The following is a 5,270-nucleotide window of genomic DNA, read 5'->3' on the forward strand; positions in this document are numbered from 1 at the left end:
ACTTACAAAGCGAAAAGGAATCCTAGGAGGGGTGCAATAACATTAATTTAAATGCTAATGCAAATCAAAGCAACATCATGTTCCTCTGGCTTTCCCTGTAGATAAAATTCTGTACATTTGGTTTAGAAGCTTACATTTTTCTGCATTGTGGATATATTGCCTCATGCATTATCGGTCAATATTTTATTTTGGACTTAAATACAATTTGAAATATGACTTGCAGTTTTATTTGGAATTCATTTCTTAGGCTTAAGGAAAATGTTTACTGAACATTGGAGAAGACAGAGCATTTATCAGAAACCTGAAAACCCTTCTTGTGGTACAAGCTCTGAGCCTGTTTCTGCGAATATGTGAACACAGTGTATACTCTCAGTGCGCTCAGCAAAAGGGGTATATACAGTGTTTTCAGTGTCAAACTTACCAGTAACTTCCCTCTAATTAAACTAAACCATTTCTTGATGTATCTGTAATCCGTAGGTGTTCTGTGCATTACTCCTCATCAGGAATGTTGGGGGATGCATTCTGATTTTTAATGTTTGATGCTAGAATGACCAAACTAAAATAATATTCATATGGTAATCTAAACTTTTTGAAAAAGTAGAATTGCATTACTGTATACAGTGGAAAGCTATTTATTGTACCTCTGGGCTTATTCCTCTAAAAATCATAGCGTAAAAAAAATCTTTGTCAAGCCTGAACTGATGTATATAACTGAAATAACGTAAAGTTATATTTTCATGTTTTTATACTTAACTACATGATGAGAATACATAATGTATGGGTATTTCAATGACATATAATGTTGATTGGATAATACACATCTCAGTCAAAAAGCAGTAATCATAGTTTAATATCCATGTTACAGTACATCAGTATATTGCTATATAAAGTATGTCTGTGTGCATTTAAGTGAAAAGTAGTCAAGAGTGATGAAAGCTGTCCAAGGGTTTTTTATTCATTTTCTATGAAAACTGTTATGGAGCAACCAAAATGTTTATGAACTCAAACTTATGTAAATTTCAAAATGTCCTTTACTGTAGCTTTTTGTTTACAGTACAGTATCTTATTTTCTGCTTTGTTTAAATGAGTAATGGTACAAAGCTGGACATACACTTTCTAAGACATTAACATTCCCGTTTTTTCATGTATACCTATATGACAGAAAATGCTTCTTATTTTATTTTCCAATCTAACACATGATGGCTTTTCTGGAGTGTTGTATAAACTTCAATCATACATAAAAGATCTTCTTAAAAAAGGCGAAAGACCTTTAATGTCTGTTTAGTATTATTGAAATCTGGTTTCTTATTTATTATAAATGTATTTTCCTAAGATTTTACATAGAGCAAACCTGTTTGACCCCATAGACATGAAATTCCCTTGAAGAATTTTGCAAGGAGAATATAAATCTTTCTCCAGATCATCTTTTCACTCAAGGGTAGATTTGCTGTAGTTTGCATTATCGCTAAAGGAAATAATGTAACTTTCTTGCCAACAATATAACTGTATTTCTGGAATGTTACCTTCTTGATCATTGTTACAATGGCAGTGTGACAGGATGATAATGCTAGTAGGTTAAGTATCTATTCAGTAGCTCTGCTTAAAATTGTCAACTTGAATCAGTATTTTTTTACTTCAGCAGATTGTTCATGTGTCCAAAGCAGAGAAAGAACCTGAGAAATGGCAAATATTTTAGGTATATATTAGTAGTGTCTCTACTAGAGATCTAATGCAACAAAGAGTTCACTATAACAGCAAACAAATTGAGTCTGAAGAGGTTTGCAATGTGAAAGGTTCAATATTTTTATTTAAATGTATTACACATTTTTACAGAGTGTGTTTCTGGGGTATCAGCCTCCTTTTTGGCTGATGGATGTAGACAATGTCTTTACACAAAGTACCATACACAAATAATTTTATTTAAAAATACAAATATTTGATTTCAGCTATCATTTGGTAACAGTTAGTTTCATGAATACTGTTGTCACCAGCAAAATAGAATCAGCAGTGGCTGTTCTGCATGATATCCCTAGAGGCTACTCAGACCTATTTCACTGTACCAAAGTTGATTGTTTATTAAATCTTTCCATTTAAGCTGTCGTGGGATCACAAAAATTTACTGTGAGAGATCTATCAGGTCCAAATTATCTTAGGAATTCACATTATATCAAGGACTTAGAAGAAAATGCAGAAAATTACTTAGTTGTGGACTTAACTTTGAAAATTTCCCCTAGCATCAGTTTTTGAAGAAAATAGAGACTATTATGTACCTGTGTGAGACATAATAGAGTTAGGGAATTGCATACAGTAACAGCACCTATGTGGCAAATTCCGTTCAATCTCTGCCTCCTATTGATCTTCCTGAAATTTCTGTTCATACTACTCCTAATACTCTAAACTTGGGGATTGCTTGAAATCAATCAATGGTAAAATTGCCCCCAAATTGTTATATTTTTTCTGTCCTGAATGCTATCTTTACTCTCTCCCAAAGAAGTTTGATAAGCATGTCTATATCTGGGAATGTGGGAAGTTGAAGTGATAACAAATTCATAATAAAGAGTCTAAATTAATTCCTGCTTCCATTTAGGAGGTGTCAACTCCTTCTGTCATGAAGTAACTGTAATATTCATAGCACATGTTTTTTTTAGAGATTTCCTTAAAGTAGTGAATCACTTTGATGATCACAATTTCAGTTAGTCATTTAGTACTTTAACAGAAAATGTATTAAATTGATATTATTTGTAAAAATAAATCTTTAAAATATGATTTTTGTAAACAAGTGGCAAAAAAATAGAACATAGTAAGATACAATACAAAAATTCTGAGAATGACAAATCTAACTCACCTGCAGCTTTTATGTGTCATGGACCCTTCTCACAGTCCCTAATCTTATCATTAGGGCATATTACATGATGCGCTTGCTTTATTTCCCTCTTGCCTCACCAGATGCAGTTTGTTCTAACACATACTTTTTAGCTTGGCGGGCAGATACGAAATGTAATTACCATATATAATACTATAAATTTTAAAAACTCTATTTGACAGTCATTAATGTTTGCTATAGCTCATTGCATGTATCTCTGTATTAAAGAAGCAGTGATGATAAAGGCGGGAAAGATATCTCAGGTCATCTAAGCTAAACCCTTAAATCAAGTGGCATCATCCACTGTGCTGTTCTTCTATCAGTCTCCTTTGTAACAGCTCTTATTGCTAATGAAACTTTGGCTACCTCTGTAGACAGCTCAGTGCTTTGATTACCTCAGTGGTAAGAGAAGTGTTTATACCTAAATGAAAAGTGCTTAATTCCACAAAGTTGTCCAGCAAATGACTTCATAGCATTTGCCCAAAGTTTTTCCTCACAGTACATTTCCAACTCTCACTCAACAGGAAAGGACCATTCCTACATGCTGTAGGTATAGAGAAAAAGTTCACATTTCATTTGTCATTATTTTTAACAAATGCTGACTTTTCAAGACTGACTTACCTGTGTTAAAGAGTTTACTCCTACTAGTCTTCCAACTGAAGACTTTGATTTAAACTACATATTTAAATTAAATTGGGTTTTATTTATTTCCTATAAAGATCCCAAAACTATTTTTGAAAATGTATCTTATAGAATAGAGAAGGGATGCTAAACATGAGTGTGTAGACCAGCCCCTTGAAATTATCTTCAATTAGTTCATATCTGGAGGTGGGGAGAATGCTACAAAGAAAGGAGTTCGAAAGGATGCCATGAGTCATGCAGGACCATGCTGCTTCCTTTACATTGATCTATGCACAGGAGACAAGCAGATGGGCAAAGCTGAAATAGGAGTTGGAGAGGCAGGTTTATGTCATTCTTCTATCTCCCCTCAATTCTAAAAGGTGAAGGACCATCCAAAAGAGACCAGAGAGGATTTATCTCTGTTTTTTCAAGGACAGAAAATATACTTAAAATTGTTTTTTGGGGTTTTGTTTTTTGTTTGTTTGTTTGTTTGTTTTTCCTTTCTAAGACTCACTGTTAGTGCAGTTCTGAAATGGTAATTCAGTGATTTAGTTTATGGCAAACAATTCTTAAAATTGGAAAATAAAATCTGTTTCGAGAGTTATTTACTGTTAGTAATGCGTACACGTACTAGCTGCTTAGAAGGGGACAGCCCAGAGTCCTTTGGCATGTGCTTTACTGGAGCATCAAGGGCATCTTGTTAAAAATATACTTGGAGGTTTTTATATAACAACTTTTTACCCAGTTTTCAAGTTGTATTGTTACTGCCTGCCTTTCAGTGCTGTGTTCTATGAGTTAAGAGAAGAATGTAATTGAAGAGGTCAAGCTATAGCTCTTTCACTTAATAGTATGCTTTACAGGTAATATTTTTCAGTAGCTGTTTTCATTATATAATAAATGACAAACACTTCTTGGGTTACCTCATAACTCCTAAATAGTGGAATATTCACAGAAATGTTTTTTCTGGTTTTGAATGAGTAGCTATTTTTTATACTGTCAGAATGACTAAAGATACAATGATACAAACTACATGATTTTTACTCAGGTGGTTGCTTTAATATTTGTTACTGTTGCTTTTAATAATTTGATTAAAATGTTGGAAGAATATTTACATAAATTCAGAACTAAGTGTCTTGGCAGCTAATACAAGTTACCTGTTGCTGGAATTCATTCAGCTACTATGTATTAACAGATAAGCAGAGGTGCCGGGATATGAAGTGACAATTGTGAATGTTCCCGTATATATGTACATATACATATCCATACACAAATATGGAAATGCAATAGTAAAACTAGTGCTGAATTTGGTAAGACCATACTCAAGACCAATTATAACCACAGCAATAATTCATAGTAGGGCCACTAGCCAGAGAAAGGTTCATAAACAAGTGCCTTGCTACCTTTAGTTTGAATAAATGTGGAATCTTACATTTCCATAGGATAGTATGATAGTCTCATAGGATTCAGTCAACAGAGAATCCCGTAACTTCACAGTCTGCCGTAACTCCTGTGATTGTCTTTGTTCTCACTGACAGGATTAAGTTCTACAGAACTTCTGTGAGAGAAACAGACTCTTCCACACTACCTTTGGCCTGCACAAAAAGGCCAAACGAAAGCTATTGCATGTGTCACTGCCCCTCATGTAAGCAGCAGGGGTGATAGTTTGTGTATATGCATGTATATGCTTATTTTTTCAAATTACACTTTCTTACCTATTTAAAAATGCACACAATTGATCTGAGAGGCTCAGGTTTAGTTAAATCTAACATAACATGAACTCTTTGTA

Source organism: Nesoenas mayeri (genome assembly GCF_963082525.1).
Source record: "Nesoenas mayeri genome assembly, chromosome: 4".
Classification (NCBI taxonomy): Eukaryota; Metazoa; Chordata; class Aves; order Columbiformes; family Columbidae; genus Nesoenas; species Nesoenas mayeri.